Below are 26,621 nucleotides of genomic sequence, written 5' to 3' on the forward strand. Positions count from 1 at the left end.
GTGTGTGTGTGTGTGTGTGTTTCTCCCAAGACCACACTCCAGGGAGCCCTTTCCTTCTCTGCCCAGGCAGCAGTTGCCCTTCCCCCGTCCTCCACCTGTGGGTCCTTGCTTTGACACAGGAAACCTGCTAAAAATCTGGAAACACAAATGGAAACAAACACGCACGTGTCTCTGGTGTGTGTGTGTGTGTGTGTGTGTGTGTGTGTGTGTGTACTCACACATTAGCCTTCACTCACGCGGCACATCACACACAACAGAAAGGGGGAGGGGAGGAGAGTTAGATCCTTAGCCTGGGGGATAGAGAAAGAACTCCCCAGGTGATTCTGGTGCCACCCAAGCAAAGCAGTGGGCTGCTCCTTCCCCTTGGCATTGCCCTTGCTTTATGAGGACTTTAGATGATGGGGAGATGCGGAGATGGAGAGCAGGGAGACTTGACTGACTGGGGTTGGAGGGGGGTCCGGAACGCGCTGTGGAGTAAAGGACTTGGGAACTCCCTGCCCAGATGCTGAAGGGCCTGCTGCATCTAATCCATTCCTTCTAATACGCACCTCCTGCACCCTCACTTTCCTCATTGACCTGCCACTTCCTGGGCGCTACTCTCTGCCGCCCCCCACCCCAGGCCTTCTTCTCCTACTCCTACTCACCTCCCCACCCCATCATGAGTGTGTGCCCTGTTGCTACTGGCAACTGCATGTACCGAATTGCTCTGCACCCCTAAGCAGCTTAATGCTGATTGATGGCCCAGAAATATGATCTTTTTCTTTTCTTTCTTTCTTTTATCTTTCTTTTTTTTTTTTTCTAGAAAGGGAGGGAGAACTAGGAGCAGTCTGTGCACTGGCTTCCCTGATGAGGAGTGATAGAGACCTCCATAGTAGCCCACTAGCTTTCCCACCTCCTGCCCCTCAGTTTTATTCCTCCCCCATTCCTTTTTATGCAGAGAAGGGACCGATTAGAATATTTTAATCTATCAGATTAAACCCAGTGCCTTCGTTTGTTATCTGACTGTTTTCTCTCTCAGTAACAGTCTGCAGCCCCTGAGCTTCCTTTCCTACTCTTGATCATAACTGCTTCTGTTGAGTCAGATAAATGTGGCTTTTGCTCACTCTACTCCTTTTCTTTCTTCCTCCACCGGTTCTTTCTCTTCCCCTTGTAATTTGACTTCTGTGTTTCTGATTGCCTGGTTACTGAAATAGGTCTACCCTTTACTGACCCAGAAAAAAAATTTCAACCTTTCTGGAAACTATTTTCCAGAAATCAAGTCACTGCAAAAAATATACTATTTTCTGTCCTCTGCCCCCCCCATTCCTTTAGTCTAGTTAGTAACTTCTTTTTTCTGTCCTTCCCCATACCCCCATGAGGTGTACAATTCATGTAAGAAGATGCTTGGTGAAAATGTTAAGTGTCCTGATGTTTTTTTCTCCCTTGATTTTTGTGTATGCTGTCCTCCCTTCCTTATGAAGTGGGATTCATGTTTAAGCTATAATGATAAAAAGCATCCCTCCCCCAATCCATAGCAGTTTAGGAATCGTTGCTACTTTTGGAAAACCTCAAGTACAGACTTTTTAAAACTGGTAAGAAGAAGTGGTGTTGTGAATCTTTCTCTCCCCCTCCCCCAACTACTATACTGTCTGTCAGTCATATAAATTAACCTGCCAAGTTCTTTCTGCTTTGGTAAAGAACTTGGAAAATCATGTTGGTAAACATTTTAACCCCATGTGTAGCATCTGAATCAGACAAGGTATCTTGCTTTCTTCTTTAAAAAAAATTATAAGAGAATCCACAAAACACAGATTATTTTGTGATCATTCCTATTTAACCAAAAAGAAAAGGGGCAGGGGTGGGATTTTGAGTCACCACAATGGTATTAAAACAAAGAATATGGTTTTCTGAAGCAGATTATGAGACAGTTTGAGGAATATAGCTGGGAGTAAGTTACTGAAGAGGGGTGTAAAAGATACATTATCAGGAAAGCATCATGGGTGGAAATGCCATCCATAGAATACCAACGGTGATCCAGAAAACTTTCTTATATTTGTAAATTACTGCATCAAGTTAAGATTCCCTGTCCCAGTTTACAGTAGAGATATCTGGCATCAGTGACAGTAACATAGTATAAAACATTATACTGAAGATGCTGTGAACACTGGCAAATGAAACAAAACAAGTAGGCCATGGCATATCTGTCTTTAGTCACAAGGCCTTCTTGTGGAATTTGCAAAGCAGGATACATAGCATTTGAAAAATGTAGCAATTTTCAGTACTTCATAGCTTAAAAAATGAGAGGATCCACTGTCTATGAGATACAATGAAGAAAGACATGGTGAGGATAATTTTTCTCCATTACATCAAAAATAGGACATCTCTCTTATTTGACAGGATCTCATAAAAGGGTACATGCTTCCTCTTTAGAGAAAGAATCTACAGAAGGCCTTCCCATAGCTTTACTTATCTTCTGTTCTGTTCTTCAGCATGCATTCACTTCAGCTCCTTCCTTGGCTTCCACAGCTGTGAATACCACTCTTGGCTTTACTTTCCAAATGGTTTGCAGAATACCAGCTGATGATTATAAATTTTGGTTCATAAATGAGGGTTGGGGAGTATGGAGTGGAATGCTAATACCCTTGTTTATCATTTTGAAAAGTTTACTAAAGGAGTTTTAAAGAAAGGTAGCATTTCAGAGGAAAGTGATTTACATCATGAGAGATGGCTATATACATTGCTAGATTATAGATAAGCTGTAAAAGTAAACATAGGGACTTGGTCTGTTATTGTGGGAGACTATAGAGCTATGGAGGGACCCTTCCAGTGCTTCATACCATTAGGCAACATGGGAAATTTTGGAGCTGTAGTTTTTCTTTGTTGTCTTTTTTGCTTGGCGGAAGTTTACTTAAGTCATTGAACTTTACTTGGAGACTTCATATTTGCTAACTGGTTTGTTTTCATTTACTGCTAGGCTTAGGAGTAAGGACTAGTGTCAAGTCAATGAAAACATATTTGAGCTGTCAGATCTAATGTGGAATTTTCAGATATGGTCGGAGGATTGCAAAGGGGTCTCTCTAACAACCTCCCTTTTTCTTAGAGGCAACTATGTCACCCAATAAATAGATCACTGAGCTTGGATTCAGGAAAACCTGAGTTCAAATTCAGCCTCAGATGCATACTAGCTGTGAAAACCTGGGCACTCATTTAACCTGTTTTTCTCAGTTTCCTCAACTGTAAATGGGAATAACAAAAGTACCTACCTCCCAAGGTTGTTGTAAGGATCAAATGAGATTATAATTGTAAAGTGCTTAGCACTGGCATGTAGTAAGTGTTATATAAAGATATCTATTATTATTAGTTCTTCTTCTTCCTCCTTTTCCTCCTTTTCCTCTTCTTTTTCTTCTCTTTCCCCTTCTCCTTCTCTTTCTCTTCTTCCTTCCTCCTTTTCCTACAGGGTAATAATTCTCTGGAAGGAAGATTTCTTAGCAAACCACATAGGAGCTATAGTGGTTAGGCAGTGGCACAGACGTATCTGCTAGACCCAAGAGTATGCCCTGGTTTCCAAGATGCCTACTCTAGGTTCTACCATATGGACAGCATGTCCCATTCTCTTCACCTTCCCTCTGCTATGACCCTTAGGAGAAGAGAGACTTTTTGGGTTGCATAGTGAACCAGAAAGTTAATGCTGTATCAGTAAAAGCAGGTGAACTCTGATTAATTATAATAGTTCAATCCTGGGGGCAGCTAGGTGGCGCAGTGGATAGAGCACTGGCCCTAAAATCAGGAGGACCTGAGTTCAAATGTGACCTCAGACCAAACACTTGACACTTACTAGCTGTGTGACCCTGGGCAAGTCACTTAACCCCAATTGCCTAAAAAAATAAAAAAAAAATAGTTCAATTCTGTGAAGCAGATGATGAGACACACCTTTCAACTTGCAAAAGAGAAGTTGAGGAATATAGGAGGAGAATGTCACATTCTATCAAATTTGGTTACTGTGTCTATTGTTTTCCAATAACTTTTTTACTGTTAAGCAGGAGGACTAAATGGGAGAGAATATATTAAAAAATGAATAATATAAAAACAAAGACATCAATAAAAGCTGTTTTATTTAAAAAAAAACCTAATTGGAAAAGAGAAGAAAAAGCTCAGTTATATATTGAAGGCTTCATTCTTCCCTTGATTGAGATTTCTCAGTTTCCTATCATAAAACAATCTTCCTACCCTCTCTATCATCCTTACCCTTGCCCTTCATATTCAGAACAACCAAAAGATAAAACAATGACAAAAATGCTTATAAATGAGGAATTGCAAGATAAAAAACAACACAAGTATATTTAAAGGAGAATTCAATATTGCCTCCAGCAGAAATGGCAAATATTGAAATTAGTTCTTCCACATTTGTGAAAAATCATGACCTAGTTTAAGGAGGACTAGGTCATCCCCTATCAATCCACGGGGTGGAATGGCATTCCAGAGGACAGTTTAGGACTGTCCCCTTTTCAAGATTCTTCATTAGGATATCTAAACCTAAGTTGTCACCATTGAACTGTTTCCTGGTCATTGATGGTTAAATTCAATTCAGTTCAGTAAGCTTTTATTGAATGCCTACTATGTAGAAGGCATGGTGCTAGGGGCTTGCAGATAGAAATTAAAAACAAACAAACAAACAAACAAACAACCTGTCTCTTTGCTTAAGGAACTTACAGTACTCCAGGGCAGACAAATTAGATACAAGTAAATAATTACAAAGTAACTTGTCTTTGTATCCCCCACCTATTGCTCAGCACAGTCCTTTACATATATTAGCTATTTAGTAAGGGCCTTCTTGGTGAATTAGATTGCACTATAGCATAATGAAAAGCTTCTTATAGGCAATGGTATCTGAGCTAATCTTGGATGGCTAAATGAAGCATCCTTAAAGGCATCAAAATGACCTCTTCTTAGCTGCATATGGCAAGGTTCATCATGAAAAGGGATGAAGGCTAAGAAAAAGGTCATTAGATTTATCAGTAAAGAGATTATGTGGTAACAGCGGGTAAATCAGTTTTGGTAGAAAGGTCAAGTTAGAAATCAGATCATAAGGGCTTGAGAAGTGTTGGGCAATACTTGGTTAAAGCTGCTTGTGGAGAAAATATTTATAGGAATTTGGTAATGAAAAGAAGAATTTCCCCAATACTTCTGTGTCTATATAGCCTCTGTTTTTGCATTTGTGTTTTTGATTTTGCTTACCAATTTTTAGGTTAAATTTTTATTTTTTAATCAGCAAAAATGTATATTCTTTCCCTCCCATTCCACCCCTAATTGAGAAAGAAAAAAAAACTTGTTATAAGCATTCAGTCAAAAACAACAACCTTATGCATTAAAATGCATCATCATCCCCACCCCCCCAAAAAAAGTCTCTATTCTCTGAGTCATTCATCTCTCTTACAAGGCAGTGGATAGCACATGTTGTCATAGATCCTCTAGAATACTGGTTGGTCATTATGTTGGTCACAGTTCTAAAGTCTTTCAAAATTGCTTGTTGTGCTATTTGTAGGACATATTGTTCTAATTCTGCTCACTTCACTCTGTATCAGACCATATAAATCTTCCCTGGCTTCTCTTAAAAACTATCCCCTTCATAATTTCTTACCGAACAATGGTACTTGGAAAGCTAGGTAGTGCATTGGATAGATTGGCTGACCTGGAATCAGGAATACCTGAGTTCAAATGCAACCTCAGACACTAGATTTGTAACACTTGCTTAATCACTTAACCTCTGTTTGCCTCAGTTTGTTCATCTGTAAAATAGAGATAGTAATAGATCATCTATCTCTCAGGATTGTTGTGAGGATCAAAAGGGATAGTAATTGTAAAGCACTTAGGACCTTGCCTAGTACGTAATAGGCCCTTAATAAATATTGATTGATTGATTCCCTTCTCTTCCCATTCTTCTTTTAAGATTATCAAGACATTCTATTGCCAGGTTTTCTCTCCAAATAAACTTTCCCTCAGACCCTTGATGAGGATAGTGTTCAGAGGCCACATGTATCATTTCCCTATATTAGAAATTAAGCAGTTTATCCTTGTTGAATCTATTGTGATTGTTCATTCATGTTTACCTTTTTATGTTTCTCTTGACTCCTGTGTTAGTACTTCAAAACATATCTACAACTCTGGTCTTTTCATTAGGATTGCTTAGAAGTCCTCTATTTCATTAAAAATCTATTTTTTCCTAATTAGGATTATATTCAGTTTTACTAGGTAAATTATTCTTGATTATAAGCATATATCCTGTGCCTTCTAGAATATTTAATTTTAGGCTTTCCTTTGTAGTAGTGGCTGCTAAATCATATGTGAATATATATCTCCACTATTTGAATTCTTCCCAGATGCTTAAAGTATTTTTTTCTTTGGAAAACCTCTGAATTTTGCCTGTAACATTCCTAAGAGTATTCATTTTGGGTTTGTTTTTTTTACAGGAGGTCACAAGTAGATTCTTTCTAGTTACATTTTTGTCTGGTTCTGAGAGATGTGGGTCATCTTCTTTTAAGATTTCTTGAAATACGATACCTAGGTTATTTTTTCTTTTCTTTTTTCTTTTTTGAACATGACTTTCAGGTAGTCCGATGATGCTTAATTATTTTTTTTCTTCTTGATCTATTTCTTCTGTTGGTTATTTTTTCCTATAAGATGCTTTACATTTTCTTCTTTTTCAGTCTTTTGACTTTGTTTTAATATTGCTTATTCTTTTATAGAGTCATTAGTTTCTATTTGATTCATTCTAATTTTTAGGAAGTTTGTTGCTTAGGCAAGATTTTGTACTTCTTGAGTCAAGCTGTTAATTTCTTTTCTATTTTTTCTCTCTTTTCTAATTTTCTCATATATATGTATATATAATATATACATATACATACATACATATATACACATACACATACATATATACACATATGTGTATATACATATACACACATGCATACATATATATGATATAACTAAGATTGAATTTGTATTAAAACCTAATATATCATCCATACTCCATAAAAGTCAGTTGATCTTAATTTAGAAGATAATTTTATTCTTTCCCACTCTCATTCTTATTTTTCTTTATCCTATTTATTTTTTCTCTGGAATTTTATTGAACTCTATATAATTTTATTGTTATAGTTCTATTTTAACGATGAATGATTAGACTATGTATTCCTCTCCTTCCTTTTTGAGTCTTTGAGTAATTAAGTAGTTCCTATTTTCCTAGTTTCTACAAATTATACTTTTGATTGAACAGCTATAAATTTTCCTAAATTGCAATGCTTTAATAGTAATATGTGATCTCAGACTTGAATCTTTTATGGAAAGCCATAGAGTTAAAGAATATGTTTTATTTCCCCAGGGAAATTAGTATCTTAGGGTTAAAAAAAAAAGCATGGGCTACATGTTTGAATGCATGCCTAACATGAAAATTGTATAATCAAAACTATTTAAATGAAAATATTCTCTTCATCATCACAGTCTCCACCAATGCATGTTCTACCTCATTCTATTATACCCCATCCACTCTACTAGGATGGATGCCCCATTTTTAAAAATTCCAACTAAATTTACAACCAGAAGACAATTCATTTCACCTAACTGTGTCTCAGTTTCAGGAATATTGGATAGAGTATCTATCCTAAATCCTTTTCTTTTTTTCTATCCTGTTGAACTGGGCTAGACATCCCAAAGGTATCCTGGATATCCCCTTTACTTCTATCCAGTAGGCCTAGAGCCTAGAGTGACCCTAAAGAATTCAATAACCCCTCGCTTTCATCTTGCCCATACTCCAGTCCTCCAGAGTAAGAGAAAAGCCTCAGGCTAAAAGCTTTTGACCCCTAATGCTATAGAGACTCAATGGTCCCCCTGATTCAAAAGGCTCCCTGTATCTTAATAGCCTAGAAGAGTTCTTCTAGAGCCACCAATATTTTAACCTCTTCATACCTTTTGCCCAAAATCCTACCCCTAGTCTTGCAATACCTTCACCTAAAGTGAGGGAAAGAAAGAAATGGATATCTGCTAATATCTCTTCCTCCGGTTGAAACACTCTTCCATTTCCTCTCAAAACTTCCCTTTACAATAGCTACACTCTTGTATCTACTATGTGCCAAAAGGTTGAAATTGACCCTTTCTTTGCTTGTCCTTTAGCCATAGCAACATATGGAACCATCTCCTCAGGTCTAGAGTGGAGTGAATGCTAATACTTATGAAATCGCAAATCTTTGAAGTATTGAAGAAATAACTGTCACTATACTTCAGGCTAATTATATCTCTCCCTCTACCTTGTGACTTAATGCTTTCCAGGATCAATTTGTGGACTTGGAAGCTATATGGGGCCAACAATTATTATCTTCAACACCATTTAGCATGTTTCTACATTAGTAACTTAATTGAAGCAAAGAGCAACTTGATACCTCATACGTAGGCATTTCATAAGTTATCTTAAAAATTAAATTGAAAATTTATTGCATTCCAAGTACAGCTGGGCACTTCTGTGTGGTATGATCTCTAAAATATGATCCTTGAACAAAATTAGCTTATAATCAGAGCACTATACAAAGGGGTTATGAAGGAATTCACAGACCAAAGTTGATTATATAGCAGAGCTTATAAGGGAAACAAAATAAAATTACTTCAGTTTATAATGACAATTCTGTAAGTATAACAAAGCCAAACAAAAGAAATGATAGAGTGATTTGAGTGAGGGGAGTTAGGTTAGGCCATGGGTATTATCAGATGACTTTTTGGAGATGATATCCCATTTTTTTGCTACCAGGCAAATTTCTTCATTGTTACAAGCCAATATCATCGTTTTGGACTTTCTCATCCATCTATTCCTTGTTTACTTTGATTAGGTTCTTGAGAAAGTAGGTGGTCAGTGGGCTTGATAGTTGGGAAGTAAGATAATGTGGAGAAACACATATATATGGTTGGCACAGAAGTCACAATGTATATCATTGGTTCTCAAAGTGTGATCTGAAGACCGCTGAGGATCTCTAAGAGCCTTTCTAGGTGTCCACAGTATCAAGCTATTTTCCTAATAATAAGATATTTTAATTTTGAATATAAAAAACATCAATTGATATAACCCATATGATCAAAATTTCTTGAAGGTGGTCTTCAATAATTTTTAAGAGCATAAAGGGGTCTTGAGACAAAAAAAAAGTTGAGCACTACAGTTCTTGGGCTGAAGGGAGATGAGTTTGCAGTTATAAGTTCAGGTGACAATTGCTAGTCAGTCTTAAAATTCAATTTGTGATGTTTTAATTCCACATGGCAAATGATAACTACTGTAGACACAATCAAATTTTCACAGCTCTTATGGAGAATCAGTCTCAGGTTTTGTCTATTATACTAAGGTACTGATTTCTAAATTTGTGTATAGTTCTAAATGTAACAGAAGCTGCATGGTGTATTGGAAAGAACACTGACTAAGAAATCATCCATCCATTCAGCAAACATTATTAATGATAATAGCTGTGCTAAATACTGGAAATACAAAAGACAACATGAAAAACAGTCAATGCCTTCAAGAAACTTGCATTCTATTGATAAATGCAACTTTCACACATATAAGAACAAAATAATTTGAACAGGGAGAGATTCATATGGCCTGAATTTTTTCCTAGCTTTCTCACTAACTAGTTATGTGAAACTGGTCAAAATAATTTTGATCCTTTGTACCTCATCTTCATTTGCAAAATTGAAATAGGACATGTACAACATAGGGTGTTTATGAGAATAAATGTAACAACATATGGAATATCATTTTGAAAAGTAGAAATTACTATATGCAAGAAGGAAGAAATACATTTATTAACCTATTACTTTCATAATCATTTCTTTCACATATCACTCTCTATAATCCTGAGTTGTCTTTGATATTTGAAATATGTCCAGATTTTGTGGTGCAATGGACAGCAGAGTTCATTAAAGTAATGTGTGGACTGAATTCCAGCTAGTTAATGAAGATGTCAAACAATGCCATCAACTTAATGTTGATCCCTGCTGCATGCTTGTGACTAGGTCAGATATTTGGCAGCCTGGTATTGTTGCCTTTTTATAAAACTTCTACCTATGTGAAAATCTTCCTAAATAGATCAACTTGAGTTAATTTTGGTAACAAAATTTCATAATTTCAATAGATTTTACCTCATATTTTTGGTGAAACCAATATATATTAACTCTAATTCATTTCATTGTAACGTGAGGGGTGACAGTTCTCTGAAAATAAATAAATCAACTTGTTGATTACTCTCATCTTGCTATAAATATGAATTACTTAATAATGGATTCTCTTTTTTGATAAAGGTGTAAGTCATGGTCTTCCCTCATGTATGTGAGGGCTCATACATTGATGGGGTGCATGGAAGAAATATAGCATGTATAAAAATATGTATGATACCAGGGACACAGCCATGTTGCTGTCCATAAATGAGGAGGATCCTTTATAGTTACTTTTTGTCTATTAGATTGAAGTGTTTTTGAAGGACAGTCTATTTCTTGGTAGTCTATAGGTACATTGACCATATCTCCTAGATTTTTTGCATCAGTCCCATTTCAAGTGTTCTGTCCCATTTTCTCCCTCTAAATCCATAGACCCTTAGGCAAACAGCCAAATGACTTTGGTTAAAAGAATATAGCACGGGGCAGCTAGGTGGCGTAGTGGATGGAGCACCGGCCCTGAAGTCAGGAAGACCTGAGTTCAAATCTGGCCTCAGACCAAACACTTGACATGTGCTAGCTGTGTGACCTTGGGCAAGTCACTTAACCCCAATTGCCTCACCAAAAAAATAAAATGTGTCACTAAACATTGACACCAACAAAAGAGACATGTTATATATTATCTGATATATCATGTGGGTGTGTATATAATATGTATGCATGTGTCATGGAACATACAACAGTTGGGATCTTTGCCCATGCTGTTTCTTATTAATAAAGCATTCAAGTAACATGTTGCAAGCTTGAACAATTTCAGAAAAGAAGCAAATTGTCCTGATTTTTTTTTTTTGCTTAAAAAATGTACTCACCATATTTGTAGAATGAATACTCTTCTCTTACAATAACCATAAAACAAAAAAAGTTTCATCCTTTTATTTCAAGTAATATAATGGATACAATATGATTTCACAATAGAATACTCAAAAGAACTCTGGGTATAGAAACTCCTGTGAATATAGATGGCAATTCCTTGATGATTTAATAAATAAGTCATATAGATTAGCCTAATATAGAATTTAAGTGCTCATATTACTAATAAGTTCCAGTAGAAGGATTTGAACTCTGGTCTTTCAAATATGCCATGCTGCCTCTGTTGTAAACATAAGGTCATAGATGTAAGGCTGCAAAGGACCTTAGAGGTCATCTGGTCTAAAGTCCTCATCTCACAGACAAATAAAATAAGACCCAGAGAGATAATGGCTTTCCTAATGTTACACAGATGATAAGTGATAAATGTAGTTTTTGGACCCATATTCTCTGACTAAAAATAAATTGTTCTTTCTACTATGTCATATTGTCAACAAAACAAAGAGCTACCATATCCACTTAAAGTCCATGTTAATGATATTTGTCTCATGCATGTTAAGGAAGGAGGGAAACAAGCATTTATTAAGTGCCTTCTTTGTGTGAGACGCTGTGTTAAGCACTTTACGAATATTATTGTGTTTGATCCTCATAATAACCATATGAGGTAGGCATTATTGTTATCCCCATTTTATCATTAGGGAAACTAAGGCAGAGATTAAGTGACTTGACCAGGGTTACACAGCTTGTAAGTATCTAAGGTCGTATTTGGACTCACGTCTTCTTGATTCCTGGCCCACTGCATTAACCTACTGCAACACCTGGGCCCTGTGAAGATACTAAAGTGACTCAGTATTTTCCTGCCTGTAAATCTGGGCTTGTATGCTAATGAGACTAGAATTTTTTCCAAGAATTTGCAATGCTGACTCTGGGGGGCTGGATCAAAGTTTCTGTCATCAAACACATTGGCGCCTTCACAGTTTTCCTAAATCAGGAACCTCATTGAGAATGGCAATTGGTATACTGGGGAGATCACTCAAATGTTGTTTCCATTAGTATCAAATCCATTCCTTCCCTAGAGGTGTGAAGTTTATAACCCATTATAATAGGACCAGCCAATTTGTGTGGGCCAGATTATGTGTATGCAGATTCCCTAAGGATCCCATGCATATTTGTTCTCCAGCTCCTCATTTGACATAATCTCTGTTAACCTATCCAGTTTTCCTGTTGTCTGTGGACTGAGTCACATAGGATCATAAAAAATGATGATTCCTCTTTTTGTGAGTCCTAAATAATAGGGATCATCTTTATTCTATTTTATTAGGAAATGTTCTTTTAAAAAAGATGTCATACACACGCATATAAAATGAATCCCCAATAAATTACTTTGGCTATTTCACGGTCTAATATAATCTTTTTTACAGCACTTAATCTTGAAATCTTAATTTAGGGTCATTTTGGATAGTCTAGCTATTTCATATGTTTATTCACCTTAATAACAGTTATATGTCAACATTTTTTTAAAAAATTCCCTTGAATTTGCTTCTTTCCATTTGTAACAATTATATTCTTTCATAGTTTACTGTAAGTTATAAATTAAACAAAGTTGATTCTGTCAATAGTGTTGATATTGCTAATTATTTACACATTCTTTTTGTTGTTTAGAATTATTTGGCTGGACCAGTCATATTCTATTTTCTTTTCTTAATATTGTTTGATTATGTTCCACATGGCCCAAAAATCTTTTAGTGATTTATGTTTTGCTTTTCTTTCTTTAGCAGATTCCACAAATTGTATCTTGTAGCATGGGAATATCCTCATGCCATGTCTACACAGCATTGATTTGTCAATGTTAACAGCTAGATACAAAAATATAGGTCTCCAATGAAAATTCAGTTGGGGCTGGTATTATTCAGATTAGCTGTCCATAATGGTTAAATCAGACACATAATTACCAGGTTTGCCCTTCCTTTTGTGCTTCATACATAGAGTGATAGTAGGTACATAATAAATGTTGCTTTTTTACCGTAGTGGACAAAAACATTTCCTTTTGAGGTCTATCAAGTTATAACACCCACCATGTAATTAATGCTCAATAAATGATTAACTGTAACTACCTGGTTCCTCAGTCCCCAAGTAAACCTAAGTGGAGGTGACTAGTATCATGAGGGAAAAATAATGGTCAGGGGAGAGAGCAGAGAATATGCATCTGTGTCTCCCAGGGATGTGTGGCACAGGTGCCTTTAAATGATTCCTAATGGTTTAGAGTTAAATCAGAAATTTTATTTGTCTTTAATTGACTTGCTATGTTTTTGCTTCATTATACCCAATAATTACACAGCAATAATCAATGGCTGAGTTGTAATTAAATGTCTTCACCAATTTATTTTGAGCTACATTCATGTGTTTTCCCTAATAAGATGATTTGATAAATATATTATGTCTAAAATAGTTTATATTCTTTATATCTTCCCTTTTGTAAAGAACAAAAATCTAAAGATTGAACAATTTATTTTAAATTATATTGGACATGTCTTCTTGCATGGAATGCTCAGTATTAATAACCAAATAACAATTTGTTAAGCACTTGCACTGTGTCAGACACTGTATTAGGTGCTGGGTATGCAAAACCAAAATGAAAAAAACAAAATTCCTGTTTTTAAGGAGCTCAAATTCAATTGGTAGAAACTAATATGTACAAAATAAATACAAGATAATTTGAGGAGTGGGGCAGCATTAGCTTCTGGGGACACCAGGAAGTAAGATTTATGTAGACAGAGGCACTTGAGGTGAGCTTGGAAGGAAGTTAAGAGATGGAGGCAAGGAGAGAGGGTGTTCCAGGCATGGGAAAAAAACAAAACAAAAACGTAAGCAAAGGCAACTAGACAGGAGGTGGATTTTCAGAAACATGGAAACGCAAATAGGTCAGTTTTGAATGGGCTTTTCACACTGTGTATAAAAGGGAGTAATGCATATTAGTCTGTAAAGATAGGCTGGAGCCAGATTGTGAAGAGTTTTAAATGCCAGAGGAAAATACCTTTTATCCTAGAGGCAAAAGAAGGCCAATAGGATAAAATACAAACGCCTCTGTTTGGCATTTAAAGCCCCTCACAATCTGGTTCCAGGAAGTATTAATTCATTGTTAGTGTTTAAATTAAGGGTTCATTTTGGGTGTCATGTACTAAGACTCATATGTGATATCTTTTAGGAACATACCTCTCATCTATTACATAACAAGGTCCAAAATGTCGCATATAGGTATAAACATATATCTATTATGCATAATATAGGGAATAGCACTTTACCTCAGTGACTGAGTCATTTTCCCAGTACCAGCTCTCCTCTCTATATAAAATTGTGGTTAAGTCACTCTGACTTTTTGTCAAGGCAGCCATTTTTCCCTCCCATCCATGAACCCCCCAAATAAGATATCTACCATGTTCATAGGCAGGTAGGTAATTCAGTGGATGAAGTGCCATGCCTGGAGTCAGAAAGACTTAGCTTCTTCAGTTCAAATCTGGTCTCAAACAATTGCTAGCTGTGTGACCTTGGGCAAGTCACTTAACCCTGCTTGCCTCAGTTTCCTCATCTGTAAAACAAAAAAAAGAGCTGAAAAAGGAAATGGCAAAGCACTCTAGCATCTCTGGCAATAAAACCCCAAATGAGGTCATGAAGAGTTGCACATGACTGAAAAAATTAATTGAATCATGTTCCTATTCTGTTGTAATATTTTATGAAACCATCCTGGGGGGAAAGGAGGGATATCAGTAAGTATTTTTTTTTAATTTACATATGGTAATGAATATGCTTTAGGCTCCTTGGAAAATTTTCAGATTATCATTATAACTTTTTAAAAATGAAACAGTTTCTGTTATGTTGTCTCATCTCTGTGGCCCAAAAGCTGGTGTGTAAGTTGCTCCTTAGTAGAGGTATATTTTAAGTTTGGCATTTCAGAGATCTTGTTTCTTTGGATAGTTACTAGTTTGCATTTCCATCATGATGAGTATTGACACTGATTCAGATGACGCGGTTGCTAACACAAAATAATAGCTGCAAAATGGAATCTGAATAATTGTCAGAAGGAAATAAGAGTTTAGAATTCACGATTCTTCAGTCACCATGCTTATGAGAACAATAAATTCATATGTTTATTATCACCTCTTATCAGAAACTATAAGGAACTACTTTACATTTTGTGGTATGTTCCAAGTACTCTCATCATCCTGTAACCTCTTACATAATTGAGAGAAGTGAGAACAGGTTCAAAAATGTTGTCAAGGTGACAGCTTTCACTGACCTTGTGACCTAAAGATTATTAGCCCCCAAACCTTTCAGGGTTTACAGTGACCGAAACTTCAGGCAACTTTACAGAATAGCCTGACACATGTCTTCCTCAGGGAAAAAGGAAAACACAAACAAAAGCAAACAGGGAAAATCACCCAGGAACCTAAGACCCCTGCAGTTCTTTTGTGTCACTGCAAAAAACTTTAACCTGGCTCTCTTTCCCTCCCATCCCTTCTTCTCATTTCCTTCCCTCACCTTCTGGCTAGTGTGCTAGAGCCAGCTTAGTGATCTCAAACAGGACTATTAATAAATTTTCATTGTGAGCATTGACACCTTGGAAATCAGCAGATGATAAAAATTAGAGCTTCATTCATTATTTTGTTGATTGGCTAGACTTAAGAAAGTGATGGAAAGAAATGTTAATAAGATAGATTAAACTTAAAAGTATATCCTGTACACATTTTGGGGGGAAGAGTCACTTGTTAAACATTTGCCCTTATACCCCTGATTCTGTTGTGTCTCAAGCTGATGAACTTGAAGGTATATAAATTAGTCATCCAAGCCATTTTGACTTGACCTGACACTGAAGCACCAGAGTTGAAACTGGCGCTTGTATTTTTATTGGACAGAAGAACGGAAAGCAGCACTATGGTCTACTTGGAAGTTTATTTCAAATTAATCCAGGACTTAGCTTTGTAATGGCAGCCCATATAGTGGTGGGGTTTGCTCCTTAAGAGATTCTTATTCTGATTTATGTTATTTCTGGGTGTTCAAACTGTAAAGTTGGGAGTAAAAAGGAGGGGAGGAGCTATAGTCTTATCTATGTTTCTGTTAGGACAGCATGTGTTTATACATGTCTGAATTGGAGAGGAAGGTGTCTTGCAAGATTTGTCTTATAGTGTGCTTTGTGAAAGTGAGCAAATCACTTAGTCTTTCTGATCCTCAGTTTACTGGGTGGTGGGGGGTGGGAGGAGAGGTAAACTCCCAAGGGCTATGAATTTACCTAGTAACCATCACTACCTGTAGATTATGTAGTGATATCCAATACATGTCACCCCAGTACAGGTGGTCCCAAAAGCAAAACAGCAGAGGGAAGAGAGCCCCTTGACCCAAGCAGTATCTTGGGCCCCCCGCAGTACTTGGGGCTAAGAAAGTCTAGGCAAACAGTGGCTAGTCAAAGTCTTGGTTGGAAGCCTGAGGGGAAGGTGGAGGAAATAGATGTTAAAAAGAACGGTCAGTTTGACCTTTCCTTCTATAGAGGGAAACAGGGGCTCTATCTCAATGGATTTGTTCCTATGCCATGTCTCAACTTTCTCAAGCTGGAGCTCTTCCTCTCAGCTGTAGATGGTACTAGATAACTTTTCGAGGGCCCTAAAGTGAGGAGCAGAGGAAACCTTTCCTAGGTTCCTGGGTGATTTTCCCTGTTTGCTTTTGTTTGTGTTTTCCCTTTTCCCTGAGGAAGACAAGTGTCAGAGCAAAGGACCGGACTTTAACCTGGCCCCTCAGAGTCTACCACTTGGAAAAATGGTGATTATAATAATATTAACAATCTCTCTTTCCAACCAGGTGTGAATCTATCTGATTGTATTATCTAACCCAGAAATCTGCATATTCTGCAAAAGAATAGTGTGAGATACTTTATCAAATCTTTTTTCTGAAATCCAGTTAAACTATAACCATGATTTTTTCTCCCTGCCCCTCCCCCAACTGGAAGTGTCATAATCCTGTCAAAAAAAAGAAATTTAGTTAGTCCAGCATGCTCTGTTCTTCATGAAGTCATGATAGCTCATTGTAATCACCGTTTCCCTCTCTGGTTGTTCACTAACCATTTCTTTAAAGAGCTAGCATTTTCCAGGAATTGAAGTCAAGCTCACTGGCTTATAGTTTTCATAATCTGTTCTCTTCTCTTGTAGGAAAATCAGGACAACCTTTTCTTTTTTTTTTCCTTCTCCAAACTTGAGGTACCTCCAATTGTTTTCCATGATCTTTTAAGTATCACTGATACTTAATTGTGATTAATGATATCTACGAAATCTTTTAGGACAAGAGAGGAATATGGGCTAGCATAAGAGTATGTCTACTTGTGGGGGTAGGCTGAGGTAGAGGCCAAATCATTTTGGAATTTAGAAGTTGCTTTCTCAAACACAACGAGGGAACTAATGCAAGGAAGCAAGGCATTGGTAATATAAGCATTATTCCCATTTTACACATGAGAAATAGAGGTCTAGACAAAGAACTGTTACACTTCACAGCCTAGACATAAATCCAGATATTTTGATTCCAATTCCTAAGATTGTTACATTATACCACATTTCAGAGGGATAGAAGGTCTGTTTTATCTTTTCACTTAGTATTGACTGCCTGAGTGTCAGTTGTATGTAGAAGCCTATACTATGGGGGAAATCAAAAGAAACAATAATCTTTTTCTTTCTATGTACTTACTATCTCACTGCAGAGAACAAAGAGAAACCGATAAGAATACATCAGAGCAAAATATCATAACAAGATACAGATAGTTACATGTCAAGAGGATCTATTATTAAGTTGTCCTGCCCTCCACAAGTTTCACCCTCCCAGGGATGGGCCCAAGAGAACTTAGCTTTCAGGAACAGCTATTGAATGGGCACAGCAAAGGTTGGGCAGAAAGCAAACCCAGAGTCATTGCTCAGGGAACATCATCTGACAAGTCTGTGCCTTTGGAGAGGGGATTATTAACCAGGGGTTATTAAAGGAAGAGCTTTAGCAGCCATAAGCTACTGATGTTATCTAAAACTAGATGACCCCATTTTGCTATCCTGATGATGCTCACAATCAGAGAGAAAAGGCCCTGGATATGTAAGGACAGGAAGGCAGGCTTCTGCCAATAGTCCTAATAAGGAAACGGTACTTGCATTTAGAGGCTGTGTGCAAACAGCATAAAAAAGCAAAGAGATTCAGAACCACAGGTCGGTGTCTTGCTATAAGATGGTCCACTAGACTGTAGTTGTACAACTATATAGGAAGGAAGGAAGGAGGTCAGACCAAAAGAGCCAGGTCAGATGTATTCACGGCAAGGCAATGTGACATTGGATGCCAGATATTCCTAGGTAGTTTTGCTTTTTTGTTTGTGTGTTCCATTCTCATGTGTTGTAAATGCCTCTGGAGGAAACAGCATAGCACAGGGGCAGAAGAACTTGCTCAAGAGTAACCAAATGTGGACCAAAAGGTACCCTTGAGGTACCTTTTGTGTGTGAGGATTTGGGTGCATCAATTCATGTCCATGGCTCCTATTTTCCTCATTTTTAAAATGATCAGGTTGAATGAAATGATCTTAAGGTTCATTCCATGTCAAGCTCTAGGATCCTGAGTCTTGTACAGCAGACATATTGAATGATACCCAAGGGGTTGGGCAAAGGGTACAATGAAAGGGATTGTGATGATGACTGACAATAAGTCTGTGATAGCTGTGTCTTTCATGACAACTTCTCAGTCTTTCCTCTTCCTTCTTAAGTGTGCCTGTGTCATAAGTTGTAGGATCTTTGAGAGGTGAGGTGAAGTACAATTTATTGAGAGAGTTGGAAGGGCTCTTGGGCAGTTAGGCTGCCATAGTCAGGATAGGCCTTCAAATCCTGGATTTATTTCCCTCTATAGAAATTCTCTGCCCCTTTGCACAGAGATTCTCAATCAAAAAGACTATGGAAGCACACATCCTTTGTGTGCCTGTTTCTTATCACAGAAGGACCCCTTGTCTCATCTTTCTAGGGTCATAAGGAAGAAGTATGGGGAGATTCAGGCAGAACAGACATTGAGGAGAATTAGCCCATGGTGAGAAAAAACAGGAGATCCATCTACCTAGTACTTGGTATTACTAAGACCCTTTCATTTGCCATGAGGATGAATTTGTTTCAGAAGCTTCTGAATCTAGCGCCTACAAGTCCAAAACTCACTTGATTTTTTCACAGTGGAAAAGTATCAGAAGTTTAAAACAAAGTAATTCTGAAATTTCTTTTTTGTACTGTCATTGAAAACAACTGCTTGGAAAAATACACCACACAAGATAGTTTTGAACCATTCACCTGTATTGATGTAATTCAGCACCAACAATGATCTGGGTCTTTCACCATGGTCAGGTAGTCCACAAACATCAATTTGAACAGCTAATGTAGAAAACATTCTCCTAAATTTTAAGGGAAGGTCAGGAGGTTCTACCCAGTAAGAATTTAGTTCCAGGATTTTAGAAAATATAGATGAAATCACTACACTTAGAAAAATAGTATAGACAGATCATAATGAAATGTGTATTTCTGCTACATAAACAATAAACTGCAGCTATTTATGGAATCAGAATTAAAATTATCTTGTCCAATCAGTACCTGACAAAGAATTCCCTCTATCACATGTCTTATAAATGGTAATTTAGCTTTTGCTGGAAGATCTCAACTGAGAGCGAACCCCTGTTTCAGCCATTTTTGGACAGCTATTTTTGTTAAAGGATTTTTTTTCTTACAAAGTGTCAGAATTTCAATTTGAAGGGACCACAGTGGCCATCTAGTTTGACATATACTCAAATAGTAATTCTTCACTATAACATAATCAATACTCAGTCAACTAGCTTCTGCTTGAAGGCTTATATTTATGGTGACTTTACAGCCTTCTAAGACAATTCATGCCAATACCACATATCTCCCTTAGAAAGTTTTTCCTCAAAACAAACTTATTGCTTTTAATTTAATTTTCACTCCTAGATTTGCATTCTTCCTTGTGCACTCAAACAACACATCCAATCCCTCTTTCTTATGACAGCCTTTGAGATACTTGAAGACAGGGATCATGTACCCCCTAAGTCTTCTCTTTTCCAAATTAATCATCCATAGCTACTTCAATTAATCATCATGTGGGATGAATTCAAGGCCCATTGCCTTTCTGGTTGCCTTCTTCTAGACACGCTTTCAGGTTATTGATTCTCTTTCCTATAGTATGGTTTCCATAACTGAACAAAATATATTCCAAGGTCTAGTTATTTAAATGATTTAAAATGCTGAATATTAGGTAACCTGGTGAAGAGATATGTAGCCCACACATGCCTAATATTTAGATTTAACTCACTTACATAAAGCATTATTTTTGTTTCTGTAAGAAAAAAAGTACCCCAAAATAATTTCCTTTTACAAAATTCTAGTTCAAGACCTGGGATGATCAAGCTTAGTTATGAGAAGTATGATCTAATAAAGCCTTCCAAATACATTAAAAACCCATTAAATAGAGACTTTGGTGATCTCTTCTCCATGCCTACAGATAGGAAAACAAGAGTGGATAATTCTAATCCTACTATTGGAGACCCTTTCCTTAAGGCTGAAGGTCAGTGACAGTGATGGAAGTTTGTTTTTCCCATTTCCTCTCTGCAAAGTCTTTGAAAATAAGAACTCTATTAATTTGCTCCGTCTGGCTTAGATGTAATTTAATATAGTAGATTTTGGCCACCTTGAGGGTAGAGACTTTAAAGATAGATAGATAGATAGATAGATAGATAGATAGATAGATATGAAGATAGTTATTTAGATAGGTATATTTCTTCCCCCGTGCTTTGCATATAATATACATTGTATAAATTGAGGCAGCTAAATAGTACAGAAAATAGAAGGCCGGATCTGGAGTCAGGAAGACATGAGTTCAGAGCCAGCCTCCTAGCTCTATGATCCTGAACAAACGACTTAACTTCTATCTGCCTCAGTTTCCTCAATAACAGAACCTAATATTATTACAAGAATCAAATTACATAATGTTTGTAAAGCACATAGATTGATTCCTGGCACCCAGTAGGAATTTAATAAATGCTTATTCTTCCCTTTCTGCACTTACTAAAGGTGTGCTGACTCAAGCTGAATGGCTGAATGTGCAGTGAAAAGTAGACTAATTCTGGAAGCAGAGGCTTGGTTTCAGATTCTGCCTCTGTGTCACTTAGAGCAAGTCACTTCATTTCTTTCTCATCAATAAATGAAGGGAGCTGGATTGTTGTTGTTCAGTTGTTTCAGCCATTTCTGACTCTTTATGACCCCAGGGTTTTCTTTGCAAAGATATTGGAGGGCTTTGTCATTTCCTTCTCCAGTTCATTTTACAGATGAGGAAACTGAGGCAAAAAGGTGACTTGCCTAAAAAAGTCACACAGCTAGTAACTAAGGTCAGATTTTTGAACTCAGGAAGACTCATCTCTTCTGACTCCAGGCATGGTGCTCTATCCGCTTCACCAATGTGGTCCCCAACGTCCCTTCTAGCTGTAACTCTAAGATCCTGTGATTTCTGAACTTCCTTCCTACTCTATGATGATTGGTAGAATGTTGATAAAACAGATTTTAAAAAAAGTATACACAGCATCCATTGTTGCTCAGAGATAACATTTTCATTCAGACTTTTCTTCACTGAGATATTCTGTCTCTATCAACCTGTCATTTCTAAGTTATTACATTACTATTGTAAAGCCTGAATTTTAAAACCTCCACCAAAATATTTCCAGTGCTTAAGGTTTCCAGAAGGGTAACATTTTCCCAGGTATTTTGAATAATCACAGAACCATTTTCTTAACTGACCAGATATTTTATATCAGAAGTAGGCTGGGTAGGTTGCCCAGAAGCCCACAGAATACCTCAAAAACTCTTCTAGAGGGCATTAATGAAGTTTCTGGAGGGAAGGGAGCAAAGGGACACTGTAGTTCACTTATTCTTTTTTTTTTTTTTAGGCAATTGGGGGTTACGTGACTTGCCCAGGGTCACACAGCTAGTAAGTGTCAAGTGTTTGGTCTGAGGCCGGATTTGAACTCAGGTTCTCCTGACTTCAGGGCCGGTGTTCTATCCACTGTGCCACCTAGCTGCCCCCTAGTACACTTATTCTAATCCCCTCGTTTCACAAAGAAGAAAATGACTCAGTAAAAGTTACATAACCATTTAAAGGCAGTTTCCAGACTAGAGCCCAAACTATTAATCTGTCCTGTAGTTGTTTGTTTTTGTTTTTCACTGCATCATGTTATTTTATAGTTTTTGCTCATTCTCACACCTTTTTTCTCACACAGTGAAGTTAGCACTTTACTCTGAATGTCTCACAGAATATAAAATGTGCTAACAACCTACTCTCTAAGAAAGATTCAAAAGAAGAGTAGAGCTAGGCATGTCATTTAGTTTAATGAGGGGTAGAAAATGGCTTTATCTTATATTATTGATATCTATCAGAGGTAAATATTGGTGTACTTGAAGTATGGTGCAGTAAAAAAGTGCCAAAAATTTGGAGTTATAAAGGACTTAGGTTCAAATCCTGACAACTAATTACAATTTTAAGTAAGTTACTTAACATTTGGGGACCTGTTTCCTCTTGTTGTTGTTGTTCAGTCATTTCAGTTGTTTCTGACTCTTAGTGATCCCATGTGAAGTTTTCTTGGCAAAGATACTGGAGTGGCTTGCCATTTCCTGCTCCAGTTCATTTAACAACTGAGCAACTGAGACAAACAGGGCTAAGTGACTTGTCAGGGTCACACAGCTAGTGTCTGAAGCCAAATTTGAACTTATGAAGAAGAGTCTTCCCAGGTTTGGTGCTCTATCCACTCACTGGACTAAAAGATCTCTAAGGGCCATTCCAACTTTAAATTGTTTTAATTTCTTCTGCTACATATATTATTCGAAGGTACTACCCAGGGTGATGTAACTATTGTAGCATATGGACCAAAGGAAAATACTTTCCGAATATAATGAAGAACAACTAAGTCTATTCCTCTACGAAGATAAATGGTTTCAAACATATTCAATGCTATGGTGATGAATTCATAAAACTTGGTATGTTTTATAAATAACAATCCCTACCATGTTTTCTAAATGAGGCTAATAAAATGACATTGTTGTGTGTGATGCAGTTGTCTGTTGGTATGTTCAGCCCACAAAGACAACTACTTATTGATTAGACTCCAAATTGGTAGACATTCTTATTTTGTTTCTGCAGACACAAATGGTTAATTTTATCCTCAATTAGCTACTTATACCCTCTAAACAAGGAGGAAATGTCTGATTGCACCCGTAGACTGAAATGCACTCCTAATCAGCCATTTGTACATATTGTTTGTTGTTGAATTTTGTCATTATGTCTAACTGTAGACTAAAATCATTCAGTTCATAGAGGAAAATCTGACAATTTGTCCCTTAAGTCACAAAACTCAGCACTACAGGACATTTCTCCTTACCATTAAGCATTAATAGTCCCAGTTTTATAGGATGACTAAAAATACAGGTCCTATTATCTGGTTAAATATCTGACATTTTCATAAAGAATCTGCATAATATTGGTATTTCAAATTTTTTTCTGCTCAATTTGGATTAATAAGAAAAGGTTCTTTCAGTAAGCATTTCAAGAAATCCATTTTAATTGCATCCTTATTCATTAGAAATGTTGGTAAATTATTGGGTATATATATATGTGTGTATATATATACATATACACACATATATGTATACATTTATACATACATACACACACACATATATGTATGTATATCCTTACTCTGCCACCTATAAAACATTGGTCACAATCACAATGCTTAAACTCCATTGGCCCCAGTTTTCTCATCTGAAGAACAAAGGAGTTGGGCTAGATGTCCTCCAAGGTACCTTCCAATTCCAAGGTACCTTCCAATTCCAAAGTCCATCAATTGGTGAAGCTATGAATTTTGGTCCTATTTGGCTATTTAAATTTCACTTTAGGTGTTTCATTGCATTGTACTGAGAGGCCAGGTGAGGCATTTTAGTATTTTAATCAATTTAGAGAATGTGGGATATGATTATATAAGTCAATAGGTAGAATGTCATTTTTGATTATTACTGGCAGGACAGGAAATATTGCTTCAACTACATTTTTCACCACTATGGTGCTTAGGAATGGAGACTGGTCTTATTAATTAATTTAATTTTCTGACAGTTGTTTCTGAGGAATGTGAAATTTGACTTTACAACCAGTAGTGTGACTTTTCACAAGTCATTTAACCTCTTTGGGTCCCATGTCTTTATCTGTAAAATGATGGGATTGGACTCAGGGACTTCTAAAAGATCCTTCCTGTTCTAAATATATGATCTTTTAAATCTTGATAATCCAGCTGTGTATCTAAGTTCAGAGAGCTGTTGCTATATAGCAAAAAAAAAAAAAAAGTACTGAAACAGTTTTATGTTTACAATTTTAGAATTTAAAAACTAAGATGGATTATAGAGGTCTTATGGTTTGATCCCTTAATTTTCACACATTCTAGAGTTTCCCAAAGTCACACCAGGTTCACAGCATTCTTGGGGACACTATGGCCTAAATATCACAGCTCATGAATCCCTACTCAGGTAGTTTTACCACCAGACCAAGAATAGTTTAAAGCAAAATTCAGAGATCATGGTAAAATAATTGCCTAGCAAAATAACCCATACCTACAGGGGCACAGTATCCCATAGATTCCCACTTCCTCTCCCATAAACTACCTTTTGATTTCCCAATTATGAGTCCAGGCCCTGACCCCTGAAGTTTTCTTATTCACATCATGGGACAGTTTTCCATCAGATTCAATGATCTCATTTGATCCTGCAAAAGTCTCTGCAGGAGTTAGACACAGATGTAATAATCTTCAGTTTTCTCCATCCCAGCTCTCTCTTAAAAAGCCTTCAGTGCTTAGAGACTTCCCTATTCTGCTTCTCCTACACATAACCTTTGGGATGTAATATTCAGGTCCTACATTCAGAGGGCAAAAATCTGTGCCTTAAAAACTTCTTGGAGAAATGTAGTTAGGAGAGTCTATGGCTATGCAGGTATGGGTCTCTTTCACACAGATGAAGAAACTGGTGCCCAGAGAGGTAAAATGTGATTTATCCCCATGTGACATAACTAGCTAGTGGCAGACCCAGAATTCATAATTAGAACTCAAATCTTTGGCCTCTCCAGTATTCTTTCTACTACATCATCCAACTGAGGAAGATATTTTATGTTGTAATCAGGTCCATTTCTTCTTGATTTTTCTTCTTGGAAGAAAAAAATAACATCTTAACAATGCCTTATTTTTCATAGATAATGCATTCAGAATTTTAATTTTATGTCTGATCTTGGGGGGTAGGGCAGGTCTAGACCTATGATTTCATCAGTGTGAAAACTTCCTCCACCAATTCATATCAGCAAGCCATCTGTAATTTATATTCTTAGCTTCCTTGGGGTATTGAGAAGTTAAATGATTTGCTGGTGGTGACACAGCCAGTATGTGTCAGTAGTGACACAAACCCAGATCTATCTTATCTAAAGGTTGGCCCTCTCTTCACTATATCATACTGTCCTTTATTTTAATGATTTGAAATAATTTTCCTTAACAAAAGAACAATAGCTCATGTAGCAGGTTAGTTTTGCCAGAAGAAACATATGGTGCTGTCATCTGGACAGAATCCCTCAACTGTTTTGAACACCTCAGCAGTAATATGATTAATCAATTAGGGAGTGAATGACATGAGACTTTGCTGCCAAAGAAACTTCATATAAACTGAGCTTTAGCAGTTTCCTTTGCTAATGTAGTCATGACCAAGGTGAAACTCCTTTGGATTCAGGTAGTATCACAGCATCACCAAACAAATATGACATGAAACATTGCAGTAATGTCTAGAGAAATTGTACATTCTAGTAGAAGAGAAACCTACACAAAGGAGCAATTGCAGGAAGATTTCAGACATTCTATGCCAAACTACTTCCAGGTTACTAGGTTTCAAGATTAATGGAGTGCATCACCAGTTTCAGAATACTGTGTGACAATGAAGCATCATACCTCTAATGTTGCAAAATTATCCCATCATAAATGCTTGACACAACAGTTTAGCATTCCCAGGTGTATTTACTTCTGTAGACTTCAGGTTTATATTTTCTCCTTTGCTTTGGTGAGTGAGAAAGGATCAATAGTACTTCTTTTGTGGGTTTGCAGCTTAATATTACAAAGTTTCAACAAATTAAGAGGATTTCAGAGGATTACAATTTATCTAGACACAGATGCTTTATAGAAATGATTTTTATCATAAAAATTCTTTATGTATTTGTGAATGCTTGGTTTTTTATTGCAGCAATATCTTTAGAGTAAGTGTTACAAATTAACAAATATAACCATAAGGCAGCTGGGTAGTGCAATGGATAGAGTGCGGGGCCTGGAGTCAGGAAGAGTCATCTTCCTGAATTCAAATCTGGCCTCAAACACTTACTATCTATATGACCTTGAGCAAGTTGTTTACCTTGTTTGCCTCAGTTCCTCATCTGTAAAGTGATCTGGAGAAAGAAATGACAAATCACTCCAGTGTCTT

General features: G+C 36.8%; 1 protein-coding gene across 4 annotated transcripts in view; it reads left to right on the forward strand.

Moving 5' to 3' along the window:
- NCKAP5 (NCK associated protein 5) overlaps window positions 1–26,621 on the forward strand; it is an 859,247-nt gene that overhangs the window by 325,296 nt on the left and 507,330 nt on the right. The window lies entirely within an intron of this gene.

The sequence above is a fragment of the Vombatus ursinus genome, unplaced genomic scaffold (genome assembly GCF_900497805.2).
Source record: "Vombatus ursinus unplaced genomic scaffold, bare-nosed wombat genome assembly UNPS02014816.1, whole genome shotgun sequence".
Lineage (NCBI taxonomy): Eukaryota > Metazoa > Chordata > Mammalia > Diprotodontia > Vombatidae > Vombatus > Vombatus ursinus.